This window comes from Phyllobates terribilis, unplaced genomic scaffold, assembly GCF_046119375.1.
Source record: "Phyllobates terribilis strain yellow unplaced genomic scaffold, ASM4611937v1 Scaffold_5__5_contigs__length_657084704, whole genome shotgun sequence".
NCBI classification, from domain to species: Eukaryota; Metazoa; Chordata; class Amphibia; order Anura; family Dendrobatidae; genus Phyllobates; species Phyllobates terribilis.
Window position 1 is genome coordinate 170356900 of NW_027362765.1, and position 17126 is coordinate 170374025.

The 17126-nt window shown below is 48.3% G+C and overlaps 1 protein-coding gene across 2 annotated transcripts in view; it reads right to left on the minus strand.

Annotated features, from left to right (window-relative positions):
• The window catches only part of STARD3 (StAR related lipid transfer domain containing 3), a 33431-nt gene extending 26509 nt beyond the window's left edge, over nt 1-6922 (minus strand). Inside the window, exon 1 of one of the 2 annotated variants that reach the window (XM_073683410.1) lies at nt 6640-6760. The gene's annotated coding sequence lies outside the window, so the exon portion shown is untranslated. Of the gene's footprint in view, nt 1-6639; nt 6761-6791 lie in introns of those variants that run through there. The other variant, XM_073683409.1, reaches the window with a different exon arrangement.
• Between the last annotated feature and the right edge of the window lie 10204 nt (nt 6923-17126).

Genomic DNA, 17126 nt, shown 5'->3' on the forward strand with positions numbered 1-17126 from the left:
GTGTGTGTGTGGGGGAAGCAGGGAGGAGTCGCACAGATGGTGTGTGTGTGTGGGGGAAGCAGGGAGGAGTCGCACAGATGGTGTGTGTGTGTGGGGGAAGCAGGGAGGAGTCGCACAGATGGTGTGTGTGTGTGGGGGAAGCAGGGAGGAGTCGCACAGATGGTGTGTGTGTGTGTGGGGGAAGCAGGGAGGAGTCGCACAGATGGTGTGTGTGTGTGGGGGAAGCAGGGAGGAGTCGCACAGATGGTGTGTGTGTGTGGGGGAAGCAGGGAGGAGTCGCACAGATGGTGTGTGTGTGGGGGAAGCAGGGAGGAGTCGCACAGATGGTGTGTGTGTGTGTGTGTGGGAAGCAGGGAGGAGTCGCACAGATGGTGTGTGTGTGTGTGGGGGAAGCAGGGAGGAGTCGCACAGATGGTGTGTGTGTGTGGGGGAAGCAGGGAGGAGTCGCACAGATGGTGTGTGTGTGTGGGGGAAGCAGGGAGGAGTCGCACAGATGGTGTGTGTGTGTGGGGGAAGCAGGGAGGAGTCGCACAGATGGTGTGTGTGTGTGGGGGAAGCAGGGAGGAGTCGCACAGATGGTGTGTGTGGGGGAAGCAGGGAGCAGTCGCACAGATGGTTTGTGTGGGGGAAGCAGGGAGGAGTCGCACAGATGGTGTGTGTGGGGGAAGCAGGGAGGAGTCGCACAGATGGTGTTTGGGAAGCAGGGAGGAGTCGCACAGATGGTGTTTGGGAAGCAGGGAGGAGTCGCACAGATGGTGTGTGTGGGGGAAGCAAGGAGGAGTCGCACAGATGGGGTGTGTGTGTGTGTGTGTGTGTGTGTGTGTGTGTGTGTGTGTGTGTGTGTGTGTGTGTGGAAGCAGGGAGGAGTCGCACAGATGGTGTGTGTGGGGGAAGCAGGGAGGAGTCGCACAGATGGTGTGTGTGTGTGTGTGTGTGTGTGTGTGTGGGGGAAGCAGGGAGGAGTCGCACAGATGGTGTGTGTGGGGGAAGCAGGGAGGAGTCGCACAGATGGTGTGTGTGGGGGAAGCAGGGAGGAGTCGCACAGATGGTGTGTGTGTGGGGGAAGCAGGGAGGCGTCGCACAGATGGTGTATGGTTGCTTATTGTATGTGTATACCAACCACACAGCAGATTCTAAACAGATCTCACTAATTTTATCCAGACCTGCCAATGGTCTCATGTGAATGTGTTCTGTATGGGGGAGGGGAAATTAGCTGCTGCAGGACATCTCTGACAGTCTTTTATCTACCGCAGGAAAGCAGGACTGGTCCAACATGCCTGATCCCTATTTTCCCTTTGTCATAGAGATCAGGACCCCCATACAGAAGACAGCCTCTTCTTATGTTGCATAGCTAACAACCTACAGAAAAAATATACACTGCTCAAAAAAAATAAAGGGAACACTCAAATAACACATCCTAGATCTGAATGAATGAAATATTCTCATTGAATACTTTGTTCTGTACAAAGTTGAATGTGCTGACAACAAAATCACACAAACATCATCAATGGAAAGCAAATTTATTAACCAATAGAGGCCTGGATTTGGAGTCACCCCCAAAATTAAAGTGGAAAAACACACTACAGGCTGATCCAACTTTGATGTAATGTCCTTAAAACAAGTCAAAATGAGGCTCAGTATTGTGTGTGGCCTCCACGTGCTTGTATGACCTCCCTACAACGCCTGGGCATGCTCCTGATGAGGTTGCGGATGGTCTCCTGTGGGATCTCCTCCCAGACCTGGACTAAAGCATCCGCCAACTCCTGGACAGTCTGTGGTCCAATGTGACGTTGGTGGATGGAGCGAGACATGATGTCCCAGATGTGCTCAATCGGATTCAGGTCTGGGGAACGGGCGGGCCAGTCCATAGCTTCAATGCCTTCATCTTGCAGGAACTGCTGACACACTCCAGCCACATGAGGTCTGGCATTGTCCTGCATTATGAGGAACCCAGGGCCAACCGCACCAGCATATGGTCTCACAAGGGTCTGAGGATCTCATCCCGCTACCTAATGGCAGACAGGCTACCTCCGGCGAGCACATGGAGGGCTGTGCGGCCCTCAAAAGAAATGCCACCCCACACCATTACTGACCCACTGCCAAACCGGTCATGCTGAAGGATGTTGCAGGCAGCAGATCGCTCTCCAAAGCATCTCCGGACTCTTCTCACGTCTATTCCATGTGCTCAGTGTGAACCCGCTTTCATCTGTGAAGAGCACAGGGCTCAAGTGGCAACTTTGCTAATCCTGGTGTTCTGTGGCAAATGCCAAGCGTCCCGCATAGTGTTGGGCTGTGAGCAGAACCCCCATCTGTGGACTTCGGGCCCTCATACCACCCTCATGGAGTCGGTTTCTAACAGTTTGTGCAGACACATGCACATTTGTGGCCTGCTGGAGGTCATTTGCAGGGCTCTGGCAGTGCTCCTCCTGTTCCTGTTTGCACAAAGGTGGAGGTAGCGGTCTTGCTGCTGGGTTGTTGCCCTCCTACGGCCCCCTCCACATCTCCTGGTGTACTGGCCTGTCTCCTGGTAGCACCTCCAGCCTCTGGACACTACGCTGACAGACACAGCAAACCTTCTTGCCACAGCTCGCATTGATGTGCCATCCTGGATGAGCTGCACTACCTGAGCAACTTCTGTGGGTTGTAGTATCCGTCTCATGCTACCACGAGTGTGAAAGCACAACCAACATTCAAAAGTGACCAAAACATCAGCCAGAAAGCATTGGTACCGAGATGTGGTCTGTGGTCCCCACCTGCAGAACCACTCCTTTATTGAGTGGATCTATTGTCTATTCCATTTGCACAGCAGCATGTGAAATTGATTGTCAATCAGTGTTGCTTCCTAAGTGGACAGTTTGATTTCACAGAAGTTTGATTTAGGCTGTGTGCCCACGTAGCATTTTTCAAGCGTATATGCTGCGGAATTTCCGCAGCGTAAACGCTTGAAAAACGCATGTATATCCGCACCCCATGGTCCCCAATGGCATTCCGCAATGGCAATGCCCATGCTGCGGATTTTTCCGCAGCGTTTATGCTGCGTTCAAAAATCCGCAGCATGTCTTTTAATTTTGCGTTTCCGCATGCAGAATTGCCTTTGTCCAATGCATAAAAAACGCAAGGCAATTCCGCATGTGGAAAACGCGTGATAAACGCGCGAAAAATGCGCGATAAACGCGTGCGGAATTCCGCATGCGTTTTTCCGGGAGAGGACTTGCAGAAATGAAGCAGAAATTTTCTGCTTCATAAATGCAACGTGGGCACATAGCCTTACTTGGAGTTATATTCTGTTGTTTAAGTGTTCCCTTTATTTTTTTTGAGTAGTGTATAACGGTATGTGCACACAAAATCTTTTCAGGTGGATTCCACCGGCAAAAAAGCGTCACCAAAAAATCTCTTCGCAGTAAAAATGCAGCGTTCAAAACGCAGGTTTTGCTGAAGATTACTTGTGTGATTTGTCTACAGTACATATTTAATAAAGTTAGTATTATTTAAAAAAAAAAAAAAAACACGGCAAAAATGAAAAACGCAATGAAACCTGCTGCATGTTTGCACCCTCTCATTCTTTCTACGTGTGAAAAAAAAAAAACGATGAAAGAACTGACATGTTGCAGTTCTTTCAGCCAAGGAGCCGGGGAGAATGAGTGGGGCCCTGCACTGAGCGGAGCTCACGGAGTGACAGGACACCGCTCCTGAGCTCAGCGCAGCTCCGGGCCCCGCTCACTGGAGGGGCACATTCTCCCCGGCTCCTCAGGTCAGCAGTCAGAGGATTACAGGGGGGGGTGGGGGGGGGGGGGGGGGGGGGACATCTCCGAACAGGTGAGTATAAGGATTTTTTTATTTTATTCTTATTTTGAGACAGGGACACTGCGGGAGCAGACACTACTACTCCCAACGTAGTCTCTTGCTGGTGCTGATCACTGCGTAAGCAAGCAACAATGATGAGGGCAGCGTTCAGCACCCGGCGCTTGGAAGCAGCGCTAACTGTACACTGATAACCAGACGCCGGTCCGTGACACACAGATGTCATCCGTGTATGTTCAGCATGAGACATTTTGCAGACCGTGCAGCGTGTTCTGCCCATGGACACACGGTCTGTGGAAACACACTGACATGTGTAAGTGTCTCCAGTACGTGTGAAAACTGTCACATGAAAGCGCCCTTATGCAGTTTTTAGAATGAAAAAAACAAACAAAAAACCTCAGATGGGCCCCAAAATAAATTAGTGTGGCCCCTCGCCTCTTTCCTGCACCAACTATGCAATGGATTGGTTTTGGACAAATCCCGTTTGACTGTTCATCTAGACGGAAGGTCAGAATGGAAGTGTGAACAGTGCCTTGCAGTCAATATCTGCGGCGGCAGGACCCGCTAGTCCGCGGCGCCAATGTATGCGAGAATAGACCAGAAAGGTCTCCATACAGATGGCAGCCATTCCCATCCACATGTTTGCTCAGCTCAGAGCAAGAGGAAAGAAACCTGCACAGTAATTAACTAGGGTCTTTTGGTAGTTGCGCCCCCTTATTAAGGCCATATTGTCACGCACATCACCCATTACACCTGGCACTTCTCAAGACGTCGTGTAGTAAGTACGGTGTAGTCAGGTCTCTGTCATGGCGTTCGACTATTACTGGATAGAAGTATGCGAAGTGCGAGACATCTACTCCCCTCCTCCACATCTACAGCCTTAGCTGAGGGATCTTGTACACCACCGATTTTCTAGGACGAATGTTATCTGCAGTTTTTGACGAATCGCACTCGTACCTACGATATTCTATAGGGCTGTGGTTCAGGGGGAAAAAAAAACAGACACGTTCAATCAAAATCGGCCATGCAAGTCTATGGGTCGGGGGGGGAGTCAGTCAGACAACACTTGGATGACATCACAGTACGGTCTGACTTTCCCAGACTAACAGAATGGAGGAAAAAATGTTTTTCTCTCCACATCCGAGAGAAATTGATGCCGGTCTGATAAGAACAATCGGCCGGCCAGTGCTTCACAGATGGAGAGAAAACAGTGGTCCTAATAGAAGCGGACTGAAGCCCACGTTAGGCTATGTGCCCGCGATCCGTAATAGCAGCGGCTTGGATGCAGCTCACCTGCTTTGCGTCCAAAACGCTGCGTTATACAGTAGCAGCACAGTGGATGGGATTTATAGAAATCCTAAGCACACTGTGCTTCTATTTGACCCCGCGTGAACTCACCGGCGGCGCAGCTTTACGAGATGCAGCATGTCAATTTCTGTTGCCGAGATGCTAGTCTCCGCAACAATTTCCCCAATAGAATGTATAGGGTGCGGTAACTCTACACGTGTTCAATAAACACATGGAGGATTTACCTGCAGGAACGGACAAAGTGAAAATACGCTAAGTCCAAAGCGCTGATACAGCCTGATCGTGGGCACATAGTCTCAGGCTGTGTGCCCACGTAGCGTTTTTCAAGCGTTTATGCTGCGGAATTTCCGCAGCGGAAACGCTTGTGAAACGCTAGGTAATCCGCACCCCATGGTCCCCAAGGGGATTCCACATGTTCTATGCACATGCTGCGGATTTTTCCGCAGCGTTTATGCTGCGTACAAAAATCCGCAGCATGTCATTTAATTTTGCGGAAGCGCAGCGGAACTCCCACCATTGACTTGCATTGAGACGCATAGAAACCGCGACTGTACATTTGTACAAGCTGCTTCTATGCGTCTCTATGTGCGGATGGTACCCAGTTCTGGAGGAGAGGAGACTCTCATCCAGACCTGGGTACCATTGTACCTGTAAAAAAAAAAGAATAAAATAATAAATAAAGTTATATTCACCTGTCCGGCGTCTTCTCTCTGAATGCCGGCATCGCTTGAGGACCTGCGGTGACGTCACAGTCATGTGACCGCAGGCCCTTCACCGCTCTGTCTCTCGATATGCCGGCAGCCGGGAACCAGCCAGGAAGCAGCGCTGCAGCCACGCCGGGCATCGGGGGTGAGTATAGCTTTATTTGTTTTAATTTTTACAGTCACACTGTATAAATCCATGCTGTTTGCATGGATTTATACAGTGTGACCTAGTTGTCAAGCAGTTTCCAAGTGATGCTATCGCCTGGAAAGCGCTTGTCAATCTGCATGCGGAAACGCACGTGAATCCGCATGTGGATCCGCATGTATGCTGCAGGAAAAACGCATGCACAATCTGCATGCGTTTTTTCTGCCAGGGAGATGCAGAAATTTTCTGCTTCATTTCTGCATCGTGGGCACATAGCCTTACACTCACAGTAATATCCGGCAAGGCCCCAGACCCCGCAGTCGTGGCCGCACGGCACGGCCCCAGACCTGCCAGGAATCTCGGGGTATCTGCCTGCACAATGCCGTCCTCCTCTCACCCTCACTGATGCCCCTTGCAGTTCCCTTGCTGGCAGTGAGTGGGGTCCTGTCCTGCTCATGTGATCACACTGGGGTTCACGGCGCCGACAGCTGTGCTGAGCACAACACTGGTGTGACCATCACATGACCAGGACACGCAGCAGTCCGCACTCACTGACCGCAAGCAGAGCTCTGCTCCCCACCCCGTCCGTACACACAGCCTGTATGGAGTGTGCACTGTATGACCCGACACCGCGGCTCGTATCACTATGGCTCAGCGCGGGGATATCAGGCGACTACAAACCTCTATCGCCAGGTGCAAACCATTCGCTTCACAACACTGAGGACTCCCCACTCACAGCGGCACCTCGCGCGTTTCGTCCTTTTCCCGCCTCAGATACATAACTAGCAGAGAACCCCCCTCAGTGACCGCTCAGTGGTTTCTCCCGTACGTACGTTATACCGCTCCAATACTTTGAATCTTCCACCGGCCGTACAACAACAACCCGGAAGCAAGGGGAGGTGGAAACTCCAGGAATGTCACATGACCTTTCCGTAGACACGCCCCCTGGGAGGTGTGGCTTACTGGTTGACCTATATCTGGCTCCTCCTGCCTCTCTTTCACGTTGTCATCTTTTGGTAGTGGCGGTGGCTCCGCCTTCCAGTGGGTGGTGCTTAGTGGTGGCATTGTGGGGGCGTGGCATAATGGTGCATAGCGTATAAATGGCTCCTCCTGCTGGTAGCTGCTGGTAGTGCGCCTGTATATATGGTTGTTCCAGGCTGGAATAATGGTTATTACCGGAGTTTATGATGTGGGTAGAGCGGATCAGGCTTCCGATCTCCCCTTGTGTCCAGTGGGTGTGTATGGGGTCAGTGCCAGGATCTCTAGGTGGCAGGGGGTATAATCAGGGCCTGATGGTTGGTGGAGGCACCTGGCAGACATATCACAGTGTAATAATATTACCCCATGTTCTGCCTCCAGATCTGTATAGGATTCCGCCTAATCCTGAGTCCACGGAGACCCCGCAGCACTGGGAGACGTCTGCTCTATGAGCGCTGTGCGGAGTGTTCTGTACATGTTTATAAACGCTCCACCGAGAAGCCATGGCTAATCCACACACTGATCAGGTGACAGCGCCGGGCAGAAATCCCAGGATTATTCCCAGATTTCAGCCACAGATTATATGAAGAACCACATAGCGCTCCACTGGGCATTTACATCCAGTGTTAAGAGGTACGCGGATGCCACAGCACGGCAATGAGGAGACGGCGGTACTTAAACCAACAACTATGCGATTAACACAATTAATGGAGTACTTTTGGCACAATATGAGGGGATAGCGCAGACTGTGGAAATTAAACAAGTTATGTTACAAGAAGAATACAGTAATTCAGATGAATACGATATTGACACAATGCTATTTACACACTATTGTTCTATTATTACCACTGAGTAACTTATCGCCAGTGATGTCTTAGTCCTAATACCCCAACCTAAAGGGCATCACTGTCACTACTGGGCCCAGCACCGTCATCACTCTCTGGGCAACACAAACGTCACACAGGCTCTAATGGGAGTCGAACATAGGCAGATTATAATGAGGGCAATCTGGGCTACTGCCCGGGGCTCCGGGGGGGCCCTTGGTCAGATTTCCCTCATTATAATATGTGCGGCGCGGCGGTGCCAATGCGGCAGACACTGGCAGGCAGAGGCGGGGCGTCCCCCCGGACCACTCCCACAGCAGAGGCGCAGGGCCGCTGCTTCTTCTTCGGCCGGGCCAGTACTGCACCTGTTAACTTCCCTGTGTGCTTGTGCTGGTCCGGCCGCGTCACAGCTAGGAGACACAGCCCTGTGCGCGGCCGCATCTGCTAGTGTGACGTCACACAGTGCGCGCACTGCACTGCTGCACCGGAGAGGAGATGGATGACGTCTGGAGCCGAGCCAGGAGATGGTGAGTGTGTGTGCGCGTGCGTGTCACAGTGTGTGTGTGCAGGCAGATATCATTGTGTGATGTCTGTTTATATGTATTTTTGTGTTTCAAATGTGTTTATGCGTATATGTATATGTCTGTATATATTTGTGTGTGCGTGCGTGACTGCGTGCGGCCTCCTCACGCTGTATCTGGGGGGGGTGCCGTGCGGCCTCCTCCCGCTGTATCTGGGGGGCGCTGTGCGGCCTCCTCCCACTGTATCTGGGGGGCTATCTGGCTACATGCGGCCCCCTGCTGTGTATAGATGGCTACGTGCGGTCTCCCACTGTGTATAGATGGCTACATGCGGCCCCCTGCTGTGTATAGATGGCTACGTGCGGCCTCCCACTGTGTATAGATGGCTATGTGCGGCCTCCTGCTGTGTATAGATGGCTACGTGCGGCCTCCCGCTGTGTATAGATGGCTACGTGCGGCCCCCTGCTGTGTATAGATGGCTACATGCGGCCTCCCTCTGTGTATAGATGGCTACGTGCGGCCTCCTGCTGTGTATAGATGGCTATGTGCGGCCTCCCGCTGTCTATAGGTGGCTACGTGCGGCCTCCCGCTGTGTATAGGTGGCTACGTGCGGCCTCCCGCTGTGTATAGATGGCGCCGTGCGGCCCCCTGCTGTGTATAGATGGTTACATGTGGCCTCCCGCTGTGTATAGATGGCTCCGTGTGGCCTCCCACTGTGTATAGATGGCTACGTGCGGCCCCCTGCTGTGTATAGATGGATACGTGCGGCCTCCCGCTGTGTATAGATCACTACGTGCGGCCCCCTGCTGTGTATAGACGGCTACGTGCGGCCTCCCGCTGTGTATAAATGGCTATGTGCGGCCTCCCGCTGTGTATAGATGGCTACATGCGGCCTCTTGCTGTGTATAGATGGCTACGTGCGGCCTCTCGCTGTGTATAGATGGCACCGTGCGGCCTCCCGCTGTGTATAGATGGCGCCGTACTCGTCACACTGGCTGCCTTCGTTCTACTTTGTAACATACGTCTACAAAGAAAGCAACGGCTCACACGAACGTCCCTCCACTGTGGCCTAGTCGTCTCTTTCTCTGTCCTGGTTCTACTCCACTCTCCCAGGCCTTGTCTCTTTCGGTCCTTCACTCGGATCTGGTTACTCGGTCCTTCTTTAGCATATGGTTACCCGCTCCTTCACTTAGATCTGGTTACTCGGTCCTTCACTCAGATCTGGTTGTCGGTCATTCACTCGGATCTGGTTACTAGGTCCTTCATTGGCATATGGTTACCCGGTCCTTCACTCGGATCTGGTTACCCGGTCCTTCACTCGGATCTGGTTACTCGGTCCTTCACTCAGATCTGGTTCTCGGTCTTTCACTCAGATCTGGTTACTCGGTCCTTCACTGGCATTTTGTTTCTCGGTCCTTCTCTCGAATCTGGTTACTTGGTCCTTCACTCGGATCTGGTTATTCGGTCCTTCACTCAGATCTGGTCTCATAATGGCGGCTATAAGCCAACTCTGCTGCACCGCACGTCCGTCCTTCTACAGGCTCGGGTGCCAACTCCTCCCCTTATATGCCTTCCTGGGCCCTTTATAATTACTAACTACACCACAGCTATCACCTGAATCTCACCTCCAATTTCTTCCTCTAGGGAACATACACTTCACTTTTGAGTTCCTACTAATGTAATTCTTTCTGCTTTCACTTTCTCTATTGTCTTTGACCAGCAGATGGCAGTGTTCGCTTGCAGCCACTCCGTTAGGCATTAACTGTGTGCATCTTCTCATTTGTCTGTCTCCTTACACCAGTAAGACAACATGGTAAAGGTCTGAGACTGATTTTTTTTTAAAAATAAAGAAGCAATACCTTACTAATCCCCTGCTGCTCCTGTGCCAATGTTGCCTATGTACCCTCCTGGTGTCTTAATTGTTGGTCCTCTGTAACGTGGCGCGGGGCGGTAGCCATGAGCGACGTACTCGTGTTTTAGGCTGATAATGATACATGAAAATGAGAGTCCTGGCTGGGTGTGTGGACTTTAGCTGTGAGAGCGAAATGCCCTTGCAGAACACATTGTTTTCAGTTGGCCAGGACCAGGTGTTGCAGAATTCAATGAGAGAGGCCATAGTCCATAGATATACATATTTTTGCTGAAAAATAACTTCTGAGGAACTATGTACAGCATATAGTAAGCATCCATCTTCATGGACGTTTCAGTTATGACATGGTACATTACACACACTTCTTCCTCTCTTTTCCTGGAGACCCTCTAGCTTTCCGCTTCTCTTAGCTGTTGTCTCAATACAGCCCAGCACACTACCCCGTGAGTCTGCTCGTTCCCCAATAACAGCGCTACAGTCCAGCAAGCAAGAGTCCTATACTTCCACATCTTACTCCATTTAGGAGAGTTTTCTATGCCAATATGGCTCTATTGACGCCTCTGGACCACAACACGGGGCTTTTCCTCTTCGCCCCGCTTATCCTTCCTTCTCTGTTCTGTTACCTGACTGACAGACAACTCCGTACCATCCCACTAGGCTTCCTGCCTCAGGCCCCGATACTTCTTACTTTTACTCTGAACCGACTCCGGACTGTGACTTCCTTCTCTGTAGGATCTTACTATTGCACGCGGTCTGCTTCTCAATCTGACCTGAGGTCTGCTACTGCTGCAGGCTCATCCCTATCTGACCCCTGACAGGAACCTTTCTCCTGTCCCTTCACTTTATCCCAGGAGAACAAAAAAATTCTTCAGCGGACCCGCTACTGTTTTAAGATGTTCAAATAAATACTGAAGCTTTATTTACTTGATTCTTTGCTGGAGATTTTTTTGTTTTCCTGCTCTTTGCTAACTGCACCTGGTCCTGGTCGGCTCCGTGCGAAGACTTAATTTCTTTCACATGGCCGGATATTTTCGGTACTGAAAAAAACAGTACCGGAGATATTCGTGTCCGTGTGTATGATACTTGTGCTGCATCAGTATCACACGTACCGGTGCATGGGAATCATCGGTACAGTTAGCGCTGTTCCCAAGTGCCAGATGCTGAACGCTGCCCTCATCATGCGATCAGCGCCAGCAAGGGACAATGTTCAGAGTAGTATTCTGCGACCGCTGTGTCCAAAACCTGTAAAAATAAGAATAAAATTAAAAAATCCTTATTCTCACCTGTCCTATGTGTCCCACACAGTAATCCATATGACTGCACATATTGAGGAGCAGAGGAAAATGACTTGCTCCATTGAGCGGGCCCCTGAACTGTGCTGAGCTTACCAAGTGGTGACTTGTCACTCAGTGAGCTCATCGCTGGTCATTCTCCTCTGCTCAGGGTGTGCAGTCAGATGGATCATAGCGTGGGACACTTAGGACAGGTGAGTATAACCATTTTTTTATTTTATTATTATTTTTACAAGTTTTGGACATAGCGGGGGCAGAATACTACTCTCAACATTGTCCCTTGCTCACGCTGATCATAACGCCAGCATGGGACAATGATGAGACTTGCCTGCAGCGCCCGGTGCTTGGGAACAGCTCGATCTGTACCACTGATTCCAAGGTGCCAGTACAAGACACACGGATGTCATCTGTATGTCATCAGTGTGCACATGTGTGGGACACCTTGCGGCCTGTGCTGCGGGTAAAAATCTGAAATGTCAGCGTGTTTTGCCCACGGACATGGTCTGTGAAAACACACTGACATGTGCGCAGACCCATTCATTTGAATGGGTCTACGTGTGTCAGTGTCTCCAGTACATGTGGAAATGGACACCACACGAAACTAGAAACACGGACGTGTGAAAGAGGCCTACACAACTTCTTTCCAAGGTGGATCTGGTGAACTCTCTCCTGTTCCCCCCCCTTTTCCCTCAAGTTTATGGTTCACTTTATGCCCTCCCACTCTGGGAAAGTCCCAACTATTAACTCTATCTCTCCCTATTAACTCCCTGCTGCTGGGCATAACACAACCTCATCACATGACAATGCAAATCGTTAAACACAAAAACACCATAATGCATTACAGCAATACACATCTTCAAGGGGAAACGTGGGTAACATTTCCACCTTCTTACACCTCAAACAAAGTAAATACTACTAAATGCCAGTAGGGGGACTTGCCTCAGTCAATCTGATGGGGGTCCCAATGTGGTTGTTGATTGGCATAACATACCTTGTGTGATGAGATAGGACCAGTAAGTAGAGACCGTCAGGGGACCCAGGTGGTGCCGGAACAGAATTAGAGGGGGATTTATGAGCTATTTTTTTTTTAATTCACTGTGAGTACTTTCCCACACTGGACAACCCCATTAAGGAAGCCACACCATGTAGGGCTATAAGGACAATTTTTTTTTGAGTCTAGGTTTATCACAATAGATGTCTGCTTTCAATTGGCTCATCACAGACATTGGTGACTTTTCTTTTCGGATATGCCTTTATGTCTGTGGTGAGCTTGAGCAACAGAGATCCAATAATTGTGACCATTGCCAGCTTTCTGGTCTTCTGATGGCTCTACGTGACTTTTTCCAGACTATAAGAGCTTATTCACACGTTAATATTTGGTCAGTATTTTGCATCAGTGTTTGTATACCAAAACCAGGAGTGGAACTTACAGAGAAAAACTATAATTGAAAGATTTACACCTGTGTTTTGGAGACACTCCTGGTTTTAGCATATAAATACTGATGTGTGAAGAAAGCCTCATAGCGATGCAGCTCATGATGCAATGTGATGTGTTAAGGCTTACAATTGCCACCTAATGTGGATATGTATTTTAAAGGGAATATGTCACCATAAAAGGATCAATTGTCTAAATCAATTTTTTGTGTTACATTTATTTATTTTTACATTTTTGACTGTTTTTTTACCATATCTACTCTTTATTAAAAATAAAAATAAGAAATCTTGCCATTGCAATTCTGGCCACTGTTACTTTTTTAGACTCATCTGTTTCAAAAAAACAAGATATACATCAGCCACAATGAGCTGACTCCAACCCTATCTTTGTACTGAAGCCTATGCAAAGGTGATTGTGAAGGGAGAGGGAGCATGGTCAGCCGCGACATCACCGATTGAGAATGGTGGATCCTGTGTTATCAGCTGTGTACAGATAATAAGGAGCCAGTGTGAAAAATGCTAAATTACTGTTTTTTTGTTTCATGATATGAAAAAAAACACCTGTTCAAATATTTTTTTTTAAATACATGTAACACAAAAATCTGATTTAAACAATATGTCATTTTCTGACAACACGTTCCCTTTAAGTGTAACAACTTCTTTGTTTCGTATGGCTCCCCAAAACGTGGCAAAACTTCCAACAGATCTGATTAATCTTCAGCACTGGTGTTTTTTTATTGAGTGATTTGGACAACTCCAGCTTATAGGGGTTGTCCTTTTCTCAGACAACCCCTTCTCAAACTGAGTGTTGGCCCCCGCTAAAATAAAAACACCTATTCTCACCTCTTGTGCCGGCGCCGTTCCAGCATTGTTGGCACCCGCTCTCCCAGGGCTCTGCGCCCAATCAGCGCTGGCTTCCCTTTCCCCATCTTTGGACAAATTGGACATGAACAGGAAGTCAGAGAGCAGCCGGAGCCCTGACTTCCTGTTGCTATTCAATATGTCCGAAGGCGAGGACAGTGAAGCCACAACCTCATGTGAGCCCTGTGAGAGCGAGTGCTGACACCGCTGGAAGGGCACCGGAGGTGAGTATAGGTGTTATTACTTTAACGGGAGGCAAACAATCAGATTGAGAATGTAGTGGACAACCCCTTTAAAGCGTTTTTTTTTCCTCCTTTAGAAAAAAATAGCTGTGTGTGAAACTACACTGTGGGTATGTGCACACTGAGTCTTTTTGCTGAGCTTTTGGAGTGGAAAGTGGCTTTGTGCACACTTAGATTTCTAGGCTGTGCCCACAATGAGTTTTTTGTGAGTTGTTGACGCGGTGTATTTTTGCTATGTCAAAAACGCAGCGTCTTACAGTCCCAGCAAGTGGATGCGATTTATAGAAATCTCTTGCCTGCTGTGCTTTTTATTTTTACTTATCATGAACTGTCCTGTGGTGCATGTTTCAAATCCACAGCATGTCATACCCACAGTTACAGCCAGAGTTCTATATTATCACAGCAGTGACTGAACCAGCGGCGCCCCTGCCCCCATGACTGAAGTTGAATGCTGCCGAGGAGAATAAAGTTAATTTTCTCCCAGCTGCATTCGGCTGCTGGCAGGCACCGGGCAGCATAATAACGCTGTTAATCTGCAGATTAACCACATATCTTCAGGTTAATAGCATTATTTCTGGTGACCGGTTCCCTTTAAAGCATGACACACCAAAAAGAGACGCAGCATCAAAAACACATGTTAAAAAAACGCACAGAAAACCGCAATGAAGAAGTAACCTAATTTACTTAATAAGTGCAAAAATCTGCAACATCAAAAACTCACCAAAAGCTCATTGTGGGAACGTAGCCTTAGAATACTTTCAAACACACCTCTTTTTAGCATTGTTTTTTAATACATTTGTTTCTGATTTAATATCTGTGTTTTTTGGGACTCGTGTTTTTGTTTCATTTTCAACATTACAAATCATGTGATTCATAGATCTTGTGATTACAGAATCCCTCTTGAAATCACGAGTTGCAATGTGAAAACACCACCAAAACCACCATATACAATAACATGCATTTTCTTAACAATGGAGAAACATACTTGGGTAGGTGATAAATGTTATATCAGTGGGGATCTGACAACTAGAACCACCAGCAATCGCCAAAATTGGGAGCGTCGGTTCTCACCAGCCGTAAGACTGTGGCTAGGAGCAGTTTAAATGGAATGGCAGATGAGGGTTTACCTTGATCCGCTGAAAGTCTATGGAACCGATGTAAAGAGCCACTTACTCTGGCAATAGGTGGAGTCTCAGTGGTCAGACCCTCGGACTGGTCTGATTAATATGCCAGGTGGCACAAGAAAAATAAACTATAAGAAAGACTATCTTCTAGTTATGAGTCTGCTATATTTATGATCGTAGTACTGATGCATTCTAGTCATTAATCATTGGCGAGGGGGTGACAGAAGGCAAGGAAGCACTCATAAAGGAAGAACTCTTTTTTTTATGGCTATCCAATAATCCAGAATACTTGATAATCTGCCACCTGTCAAGACTGAATGTTTTAATTGAGTTTTTCCCACTTTTGACTCACTAGATCTTGAGGGATTCCGGGCACCACAACAATGAAAATATCTGGGAGGTGATTACTTGGATTTCCACCTGTAGATGGGTGAGCTGTACTACTTTTTAGTATTTTTTGTGAAGTCATCTGTCAGATTGCATTGATATTGGATTAACCTTTTCCCCAAATGGACGCAAATATCATTTTAGCTATGCTTTACTGCAAATGGGCATACAGTTACATCCATGAGATGGCACAGATACTATTGACACAGTTGACATCCTGCTACAATGGTCGTGAGTCATTACCTCCGAATCTAGCATTTATACCCTTAGATACCACAGTCAATAGTAACTGCAGCTTCTAGATTGTTGAACAGAAGGAGTAGGCTCCCTCTGTCACCAAACTATGCCCCGCGACACTATTGTAGGGCACCAAAGTGGCTAACAAACGCCTCCAGGCTTGAAATGTCTATTTGGTGTGCCAAAAGCTCTTTTAGGCTAGGGTCAAACAACCGTTTTCTCGCCATCCGAGAAAAATGGTCCGATTATGCTAATCAGGCTCTGATCAGACTCTGGTTAGAGTTTGATCAGTGTGGGATCTGATTTTCTCAGAGGTGGAGGGAAAAATTTTTTTTTTACACCTTCTCCATTATGTCAGTCCGTGAAAATCGGACCGTACTCGGATGTCATCTGAGTGTGGTCCGATTTTTTTTTTTCACAAACCCATAGACTTGAATGGGCAAGTGTCATCTGATTCTCAGAGGCAAATCGTGCATGCTGCGATTTTTTTTCCTCGGCCCACTCGGTTCAATGAAAAAAATCGGATATGTGCACTATCCTATAGAATAACATGGGTACAAGTGCTATCCGTCAAAATCACGGATAGCACTTGTTCGATTTAAACGGTCGGTGCACGAGCCCTATCACTGGTAGGAAATAATGTTAATGTGCCCAGTATGCCAGCTTAGAACATGAATGAAATGATCTGTTTGGTTGCTATGGGAATTGATCCTCTTATTCCATTTAGAATATATCAGGCTTAGTCCGTGTAGGTGTCAGGTGCATTAATATTTATTATGGGGCAGCATGATGGCACTGTAGCACTGGGGTCCTGAGTTCAAATCCCACCAAGGACATCTGCAAGGAGTTTGTATGTTCTCCTGTGTTTGTGTGGGTTTCCTGCGGGTTGTGCAGTTTCTTCTAACACTCAAAAGACATACTGATAGGGAATCTAGATTGGGAGCCCCAATGGGGACAGCAATGATGTCTATGAAGCACTGTGGAATTAATGGCGCTATATAAGTGAGTAAAATAAATACATTTTTGCTTACATCCGTTTTTGTATGTAACCGGCATGTCATCCCATAATAACACTGCAGATCCTGAATCTAGCTACAGTACACTCCACCTTACAACTAAAATGTTTTAGTCAATTAGTTCCAACCGGAGCAGCAGGTGCAGTTCTCAGATACTTTAATGTGTGAGTGAGGTGTGAGCGTCAGTGCCAACACAGCCTACAGCCTAAATAGTGTCACCAACACTGACAGAGTGCACAGGAAATACACAGTCACACGGGGACACGTATACACACACGGTTACTCCACCTTTATCCCCCCTGGGCAACTTTTAATGGAAAACCTAATATAACCTGCTCTGTGGACTTACTGTTCCAGGCGTGTCATAGATGCCAGAGTAAAC